The sequence below is a fragment of the Amborella trichopoda genome, chromosome 6 (genome assembly GCF_054954075.1).
Source record: "Amborella trichopoda isolate Santa Cruz 75 chromosome 6, AtrichopodaSantaCruz75HAP2 v2.0, whole genome shotgun sequence".
NCBI lineage: Eukaryota > Viridiplantae > Streptophyta > Magnoliopsida > Amborellales > Amborellaceae > Amborella > Amborella trichopoda.
In genome coordinates, this window is record NC_142341.1 from 44,764,824 (window position 1) to 44,775,447 (window position 10,624).

General features: G+C 33.8%; 1 non-coding gene across 1 annotated transcript; it reads right to left on the minus strand.

The window, feature by feature from the left end:
* Window positions 1–7,784: 7,784 nt before the first annotated feature.
* Window positions 7,785–8,478, minus strand: LOC110007973 (uncharacterized). Its single transcript, XR_016057769.1, has 2 exons — window positions 8,081–8,478; window positions 7,785–7,982 (listed from the first exon to the last, which is right to left on the minus strand). It is a non-coding gene; the product is annotated as an uncharacterized LOC110007973 (transcript).
* Window positions 8,479–10,624: the final 2,146 nt, after the last annotated feature.

The window sequence follows — 10,624 nt, forward strand, 5'->3', positions numbered from 1 at the left end:
TCAAAGACCTAGTCAAGAACTGCTAATGTGTCATAGTACATAAATGGGCAGTTATAAACGTGTGGCCTCCGTAGAGAGCATTGCAGGCATGATTTCAGATATTTCTTAGGGGTGGCAATGGGCTAGTTGGCCCGGCACTGACAGTAAAATGTGGCCCAAGGGCCATGCCTAGGCAAGGCCAAGATAGGCCCAGCCTGGCCCTTATTTTTTATCATTTTTTTTTGTTTTTCCTTTAATTTCACCCACTTGGCCTGGCCTGGTCTAGTGCGGATAGAGCCAGGGCCGGCCCAGAGCCAAGGTTAGCCTCGCCTTGGCATCGCCCGCTGCCAGCCCTATTATTTCAAAACATAAAGCCACTCACAAATTTTGCGGGTATCTATATTGCTTTGACATGGATATATGTATCAATGTGTTATGGGTATTAGAATCGACATGGATATATGTATCAATGTGTTATGGGTATTAGAATTGATTCTCTCAAAATTGTTTCTTTCAACATCCTTATTCATGCCATTGAACGAACAAGGGAGGTGTGATATTGGGTGGTTTTAAGTATTTGGGCAATTTTTGGACTATCGGAAAGCTTGCGTCTTCTTCTAAAATTTGGAACCAAATTTGGTTAAATTTGAGTTACTTTTGAGGGGTCTACAAGGCTAGGACTTCAAGGTCTCGGTTTTAAGTCTCCGGATGTTGAATCGGTGTTTGGGTCAGTTTTCTACTTATGTGTCATAGTAAATAAATGGGCAGTTATAAACGTGTGGCTTCCGAGAGAGCATTGCAGGCATGATTTCAGATATTTCTTAGGGGTGGCAATGGGCTAGTTGGCCTGGCCCGGCTTAGCTCAGCATTGACCGTAAAATGTGGCCCAAGGGCCGTGCCTAGGCAAGGCCAAGATAGGCTCAGCCTGGCCCTTATTTTTTATCATTTTTTTTTTGTTTTTCCTTAAATTTCACCCACTTGGCCTGACCCGATCTAGTGCGGATAGAGCCAGGGCCGGACCACGGCCAAGGTTAGCCTGGCCTTGGCCTCGCCCGCTGCCAGCCCTAATATTTCAAAACATAAAGCCACTCACAAATTTTGCGGGTATCTATATTGCTTAGACATGGATATATGTATCAATGTGTTATGGGTATTAGAATCGACATGGATATATGTATCAATGTGTTATGGGTATTAGAATTGACTCTCAAAATTGTTTTTTTTAACATCCTTATTGATGCCATTGAACGAACAAGGGAGGCGTGATATTGGGTGGTTTTAAGTATTTGGGCTATTTTTTTACTATTTTTGGACTATTGGAATGCTTGCGACCTCTTCTAAAATTTGGAACCAAATTTGGTTAAATTTGAGTTACTTTTGAGAGGTCTACAAGGTTAGGACTTTAGGGTATCGGTTTTAAGTCTCCAGATGTTGAATCGGTGTTTGGGTCAGTTTTCTAAGTTCATAAGGTTCATGGGTGTCTAAGATGACTATTTGGGGATATTAGATAGGTTTTGAGTTAACTTGGGATAATTCTAAGTGCCAAGGATAACTACGTCTCGTTAGGCATAGTGTGGTCCTTAGGTCTTAGAACCAAAAAGCTTATGAGAATCTTATTAGCCAGAATTTCTATTTCTAGGGCAGGTGTCAACCGGAATGATACGGCCACGGCACGATGTTACTCTCAAAAGGTATAAAGAAAACGGATTCTAATCCGCTGCTAGAGCTTTTTAGCTAATTTGTCTGCTTCTTGGTTGTGCTCTCTGTGGACATAGTTAAAAATGACCCCCTTCCTGACAAATCATAAGAGACTTTATCCATAATGGAGCTCCATTGCGGTGAATTTTGAATAGGGTTCCTCCTAGTTGTGCTGACTTGAAAAGAAGCTAAATAGTAAAATTCAAAGACCTAAGTCAACAATGCTGTGTCTTAGCAAATAAATTTCACATCAGTGCTTTAAAAATCAGGGATGCAGAGGGGAACCAGATGGTTTAGATCGGTCAGTTAGGCTAATCCGATAGCCACTCCGGATCCTGCTACATATTGAGAACCAGCAAGTTTCCACTGTGAACCCTCTCAAACCTGCTGATCCAAAGTAGAAACCGGCCAGGTCGATCCAAATCCCAATTAAATATTGGGAACTAACTAGTTCCCCCTAGGGAACCGGCCCCCTTATTAGAAACAATATTTTAAAAATCGGTGACCCGATTCAGATTGGGAATCACCGAGATCATGCCGATCCACCCATAAATGGGATTCGATTGATTCTCTATAAGAATTCGTCTTGTTGAGGTCACAGACCGGATTTGATGTTACAAAACCCGAATTGGATGTCACTGAAATGGATTTGGCACGCAATTAAAATTGTTAGCGTATGATATGCTAATTAAATTTGTTACCATATTATTATTATTGTTTTTTTTGTAGCCGTTGTGCGTTTAATTAAATTTGTTACTATATGCCACACAAATTAATTAAATGACTAATAGGGAAACTATATGTTAGGTTTTGTTACTATGTGTGTGTGCTGTGTGTGTTGCCAAGAGGCTTTTTGTTTTTTTTTTGGATTTTGATATCTTTATTTTCTATTTTTTAAGGTAAAAATATTTTTTTTAATCTTTTTAATGCCATAAAAATAAAATTTATTGGGGTTTTTAGTTTTTAATAATTCTAATATTTTTTTTAATCATGTTCATTTTATTTATTTAATAAAGTTATATAATTGAATATTTTTTCTTATAGTTGTAAATAAGATTTTTTAAATTAGATGATATTATAAGAAATTTTAGATTTATTCTTATTTGTATAGTAAAAAAATTATAAAATATAAACCAATAATTTCAATTTCAGTATAAAATATTATACTTAGTTAGGTTGTGATAATTTTGAATTAGTGAAGCGAATCAATAAATGTTTGATACTTTGATGTGATACTAATTTCTCTTTATATAACAAATTATTATTTTTACTCTGATAATATGGAAGTGTTTTTTTAATATTTTTAAATTATTTTGATGTAATATTATTATACTATATTATAATTAATAATTATACAGGCATCGATATAAGACAACAACGTCTCAATGTTCATCTCTTTTTACAAAGTAATAAAAGTACCTAATGATTTTAGAAACGAAAAGAACAAAATTTTTAGAAATTTATAATGATTTTTTTAAAAAAGTTTGGGACAAAAATATCGATTCAACCGATTCCCTGAACCGGATCACCAATCAGTCTTTTTAAACACCAGTTAGAAAACCATCCTCCACACATTTTTTTTTATTTAGAAAATATCTTCATATTTTATATTTTTAAGTTCCATTATTTAATAGACTTAAAATTTGAAAACATATCTTCTTAACTCCTTAACTAGTTTTATCCACTTGAAATCTAGTTTTTAATCCAAACAAAAATGAAAAAGATACGCTCTTTAAACCCTATCATTTCTCAATCTTCATATTCTCCAAACCTCTCTTTCTCTCTCTCCACTTATCCCAAACCCCTACCCCCTCTCTCTCTCCGTATTTACCTTCATTCTCTCTCTCCCCGTATTTCCCAACACCATTCTCTCCCTCTCCCTCTCGCCTCAATCCCCTTAATCCGTCTCTCTCTCTCTCTCTCTCTCTCTCTCTCTATCGCTTCTCTCTCCATCGCCTCTCCCTCACATCTTATTCGAGGTTGTAGAAGTTCCACCATTACTACACCTTAATCCTGCAAAAAAGCCTAAAAAGAAGCCCAAAAGCCAAAGCGAAAAGAAAGCGAAGAAAGGGAAATACAACCCATTTCTCCTTTTCCATAACCACAGACTATGAACCTGCAAAAACTCAGTTTAGTTGAAATTTTTGTAGTTTAATTCAGTGGAGGCCATGGCCATAGTTGACGCTAAATCTCCTTCCAAAGGGAGTCCTTCTTCGGCTAAAGCACAGAGCCTTTGTAAAATGCTTTTTGGCAAACAAGGACTACTTGATCTCAAAAGGGTCAACCTGCTCATAAACCACAAACATAGCTATGGCCAAATCATATAACGGTGTGTTCTTCTGCTTCTTGTGCGAAAATATGGAGTCTTTGTAAAATGCTCTTTTGGCAAACATGATCCACTTCATCTCAGAAGGCAAACCACAATGATACCTATGGCCAAATCCAGGCTAATACACACTTCATCTCACACGGTTTCTTCAGTGGTGAGAGAGAGACATTTAGAGAGAGAAATAAAGGCATAGAGAAGACAGCCAGATGTGGCTTTTCAATTTTTGTTTGGGTCAAAAAAGGTAAATGATTTCAAGGGGTTTGAAAATAAATTTTTTTAAAAATTTACCTTTTAAAAACCTAAGTCCATGGGATATGAAACACCAAAACCAAAATAGAGTACGTGGAGATATTTTTTCTTTGTTTATTTATTGGCTCTAATGCGACGCCCCGCGCATCTATGTATTTATTTATTTTTTAAACTACTTTCATTCACCGACCTTTTTGAAAAAAGGATAACCCCGCCCCCATGCGGATCCCGGATGTACGCTATTCTTTTGCGCTCATATTTTGCTTTGTAAGACCAAGACATAACAATAGAAACTATTCTCTCTACCATCATTTTCCTCTTTTCCCTCGTAAATATTTACAACATTTATCATCCAAATTTGTGTTTTATTACGTAATGGATCATTTTTTTTTCTTTTTTAACTTTAATGGATCCATATCTTTTATGATCCTTTTTTTTTCTTGTCTATTGTGTACAATATTTCTTTTCATTGATATCGTTAGGCTGTGAGCTATAATTAAATGAGTTAAAATGATATTAAATTTGTCATAGACCAGCAAATTGACACTGGATATTATAGGTGGCACGTATTGAGGGAGAAAAAAAAGGTCAATTTACTTCCATTGGCAAATAATAAACTTAGGGAGGTTTCTATTTGATACCTTGGGATCTATTTTAAAATCATGTATGCATTTCCATAAATGAAGAAGATTTTGATTAAGAAATTTCTAAAAAAAATCATGAAAATCACTTTTGTACCTCGTTTCTTCACTTGAAATCATACAATGAGTATGAAAAAGTTTCTAATCGTATTGTATCAAAATAATAAAAAATTAGCATGAAAATTAATATCAATAGATATTGACATAAGACATAGTATCTAGAGTATTCACGCATTTTTGTCAAATATTATAAGTCCATAATGCACTATCCCCTTTTCTTTTAGAAACTCCAAAAAAAAAAATATTTGTGACGATTTTTATTACTTTTTTAAAATTTGAGGTCATTAAAAAAAAAATTGAAAAAAAAAAAAATTCCTTTAGAATAAAGAAAGCATGTGTGGTGAGAAAGTAGAAATAGGGGGTCTTAGCATTTTCCCCAATTGTATTTTGGTTTAATAAAGGAGAAAGGTTTCTATACTTTTCCTACAGCATAGAAGAATTATACTTCCCCTACCATCCAGCCATCCAATTTTAATCAAGAGAGCCATCCAATTTTAATCAAGAGAGCCACTCACCGTTTGATCTTAGATCCGACGTCTCAAAATATTTTATTTTTTAATTTTTTATAAAAATTGTATGAATATAAAATTTGGTATGTCCCATATTCTCATTGGAGCACACCTATAAAAAATATTAAAAATAAATTTTCGATAAAATATAATGACCAAAATACCCTTTGAATCTTTCAGGTGTATTGTAGTCATTTTATTTTCTTGAAAATAATTTTTTTATATTTTTCACTAGTGCAAATTTAATAGAGGATTGGACGTCCAAAATTTGGTGTCAAAATAGTACATAAAAAAAATATTAAAAATAAAATAGTGTAGAGACGTGACATTGTAATTGGGGCAATCTTAGCCCTCCATTTAGAATGGGCGGTTGGATAAGGGGAAGTATATAGTTTTTTCTTGGAAAAATTTATATAAATGTGAGGCCCTAAATAATCACATTGAGGCGCACTTAAAGTTTTTACTATAAGAGGTTGTTTTGGTGCCCAAAAATCTTTAAATCGATAAGCTCGATCTCAAGATATATGGATATTAAAAAAATAGATTTCAAGTTTCAAGTCTTGAATATAGTGCATCTTGTAATGTATTTTTGGACCATTAATTTTTAAGAGTTTCAAGTGTTCATAGATCTACCTGATCTACACTATTTTTGAAGGTTTAAATTTTATAACTAGGGATGAAAAGAAATTTCAGGCCATCATAAAGATTTCCAATAGTTAAACAAGGTCTTTCAATACTAATTGAAAGTATGGTTTACTTTGATCTTTTAGGGCCTCAACCTTATACAGACCACACCATAAATCAAAAGGTCCAAAACTATTGTATGGGTTTTTATTCATTTATTTATTATTATACAATTATGAGTTAGAGAGGTGCTTTTTATTGCAATGCAATGCATTTTAAATCTTTTGTTGACCATAAATTTAATGTAATGGATAAAAACACTCAGTGAAACATACTCTTAGTATTTATGTATTTTTAGTAAAATAGTAAAAATTATAATTCAATATCATTATAATGTTTGGAAATCTAAAAAACTAAATTTTTAGGAAAATTCTAGTGATTTTTTGAAAATTTTTAATTCTAGATCTTGCTGATCCAGTTGATGCTCTGATCTGGATAACCGATCTACAAATAAGATAGGGTTGTTGGGGTGGCCGATCGGGGTCACCGATTTAATTTTTCTTAACCTTGATTTCAGATATTTCATAAAATATACGCCATTCACAACTTGGGGTACCATTTGCGCGGGTAGTTTTGTTGCACAGACATGAATAATTGTGTCAATGTGTGATATAGGTACGAGCGTTAGAAATGACACTCTAAAATTTTTGTTTTTTTTCAACATCCGCGTGCATGCCATTTTTTTTCACTATTTTATTTTTAATATTTTTTTTATGTATTATTTTGACACCAAATTTTGGACGTCCAATCCTCTATTAAATTTGCACTAGTGAAAAATATAAAAAAATTAGTTTCAAGAAAATAAAATGACTACAATACACCTGAAAGATTCAAAGGGTATTTTGGTCATTATATTTTATCGAAAATTTATTTTTAATATTTTTTATAGGTGTGCTCCAATGAGAATATGGGACATACCAAATTTTTTATAGGGTGACACTCTCGAGAGTGTTTAACACCCTGTCAAACCGTATATTAAATTTATTTTTTGATTTTATGACCGCTTTAAACTTTTAAAAATTGAGATTTTAAAAACATCATACCACGTTAAACCCTTTAGAAAACCTTAAAAAAAAAGTAAAGTCTAAATAACCTTTATAAAACCTTAAAAAAAAATAAGGTCTAAACAAGATCCAAATGCAGTCTGATATTAGAAATATCGGACCGTCTTAAACAAATGAAACTTAAATGGACAACTAATTTTACCAACCGGTCTAATGATTAAAAAAATCAGATCGAGGCAAATTTATCGAAGTAATAAAAAATTTCAAGAGGTCCCTCATTCCTAATAATAACAGCTGACCTTTTTCGCTATAATGGTTTAAAAAAACAATACAGACCTAAATTTTCCAAACCATGAACGTTTGTATTCATGTTACCCAGTGCATGCGGAACAGTTGGCATTGAATACACATACAGAAGCAGATTCCATATCGTATTTGTTTAGCGTGGAAACGGGTCCTAACAAAATCTCTTGGGCGTAAGCAATGTGGATCCATACCTTGTTTAACGTTTTTATGGAAATTTGTAGCCTTTCAACCGTTATCCAGTAAATAAGATCAATTCCAAGGGACCTCAAAATATAATGACCAACAAGAAACAGAATACTGGGCACAAGGTTCTCAAGATGACTAATAATAATAAAACTCTTTTATTTTATATATCTCCCCATGCATATAGGCAAAGGATAGAAAGCAGAGTTTTGCAAACGAGGAAAAGATAACTTTGACTGAAGCCGTATAGAAAAACCGCTCCTAAATTCCTAAATATACAATGATTCTTGTAATCCAAGCTAGGAACTCAGCAAACGGCCTTCCACATTAAGATCAAAGCCTGTGAAAAGAGCAACAAGGGTCAGTAATTATTTCGCGATCGCGGCGACTAACGAAGAAGCGGACATGAAGAAACATAAGAGGATTAGCGTAGCTTACGAGTTGCAGTCGAAGTTGCGGTCAAGGGGGAACCCAAAGTTGCAGCCGCATTGGTTGAAGAGGTTGACGTCGACGAGGACGTCGAGGTTGAGCAAGTAGCTATGGAAGCACTGGCAGCATTCCTTCCTCTGAGGGCCGACGGAGAGTGCGGCCAGGGCCTGAAGATTCGTGCAGCAGCCGGGGATTAGGTTCGGAAGGAGGGCGCCAAGAACGCCGACCTGACAAAGGTCAAGGGCTACATTAACTCGAGCACACAGGTCTAATACTTGAGCATGAGCTGCAAAGGCAGAGAGCAGAACCATGGCCAAAATGACCAAACCAGAAGCCCTAATCTGAGCCATTATCACTCACAAAACAGAAAGAAAACACTAAGATTTGGAAGAAGAGCAAAAGTGGAGGTGGTGGTGATCAGGCTATGAAAGCTTGGTATTTATAGGGACCTCTTGGGGACCGAGTATGGGATTTCTGTTATTGTTAGGGCTGAAGTGTGTGTAAAGAAAGAGAGAATAAACAAAAGCAAGTAGGAGGCCCTATTGGAGTCAAGACCTCCAATTTCGCTGCCCCCACGTGTTATGACGTAGCGGTTTCATCTAATCCGTTGGATTGGTCGGGGGAAGAAGGTGATTAACAGAGAAATGAGAAGGGCCGTGCGATCATTTTCCGGGAGATTTGGGCGGTGGCGACACGTCGTCTTGGTGTAGTTTTAATTTTGATTTGTTTGTGTAAGGTGAGAAGTTTATATATAAGGTTGAAATAATATTCCAAAAAAAAAAAAAAAAATTATATAAGGTTGTAAATTTAGATGCACCTCAAAAAGTCCTTATGAAAGGAGTGTTTCGATGTTGGGGAGCCCTCCAACTGATTGTCTCCAACTCAAGATGTGTGGATACAACAAAAAAACAAATTTTAAATCTTGAAAATAATACAACTTATAACAAGTTATCTAATTTATTTGTTTTTAAGATTTTTAAATATTTTTAAATATTTAGCATTTTTAAAATTTTAAATTTTCATAATTAAGGAAAAAAGGTGTGCCTTACTTTTAATTATAAGGCGGGGGCCTTGTACAAACCTCACCCTCGTTTAAATTAGCAATTTAAGTTATTCCGTGGCAAGGGTCATAGCTAAATCTCCTCTGAAAGTGTAATTCTTGCTGTAGAAATCCTTATGCAGTAGAAATTCTTCAAGTATTTAATGCATGGAATTTGGAGGTATAAAGATGCATGTAATTTCCAGAACTACGCAAACACTTAAAGATAAATCGCCTAGATAATACATTATGAAATACACTAATTTTTAGAAGGAAACCGTTTATATAAGGCATAAACATTGTGATGTAGAAATAAGGCGCATCTCGAAAAGGCAAGAGAGGTTAGAAAAATGGTTGTTTCGATGCTAGAAAACTCATCATCTTGACCTCTAGATATATGGTTATGAATTACCTCTAGATATATGGTTATGAATTAAAACAAAAATCACTTTTGAGTGCCAAAAATAATGCATCTTCTAACATGATATAAATTTAAGATTTTTAAGTGTACACATGCTCGATATATGGTTATGAATTTTTTTAAAAAAACCAATTTTGAGTGCTAAATTTTTTTTATACAACTAAATCATTCAACAATGTGCGCTTTGTGATTGTTTAATGTTGCCACCCCTTTTAGAAAGTGAAATACATAAAGGAAAACGTTTGTATACAGTTGAGGCTCTAAACAATCAAATTAGAGCTCGCTTTAAAAATTTCACTAGAAGAGTTTGTTTTGATGCTTACCTATCTTCAAGCTGATCATCTTGACATCAAGATGCATGCACATGAGAAAAAAAAATAGATTTCAAGTTTTGGAAATAGTTTATTTTGTTTTGTAACGTATTTTTGGACCGTCAATTTTCAAGATTTTCAAGTTTTCATATATTTGTCGATCTACACTATTTTTTATGCTCTAAACTTTATAAATAAATATGAAAATATATTTTAAGGCTATCAAAAATATTTTCAATATTGAAACCACATTTCTCGACACTATTTGAAGGTAGGCCTTGACTTGATTGTTTAGAGCCTAGGCTTTATACAAACAGCACCATATATATATATATATATATATATATATATATATATATATATATATATATATATATATATATATATATATATATATGTGGAAGATACTACAAAAAGCCTATAGGCGAAAATGAACAGTGATTTTGCTTACCCTCATTACCATCCAAACTTCATCGCACGGTCATAGTTGTCTAGTAATATTTCAATTTTTAATTTTGTTTTACTGATTAGAATGATCTGAAATTTGGAGCATATGTACATCTTAGTGAGACACACCTAATAAAAATATGAAAAAAATAATTCGTAAAATATAAATTGACCAAAGTACCGTCGTAAATATTTGTGAGTATTTTGGTCAATTTATATTTTACGAATTAATTTTTTTCATATTTTTATTAGGTGCAGCTCACTAATATGTACACATGCTCCAAATTTCAAGTAATTTGGATTTGTATAAAAATAAAATAAAAAGTGAAACACTA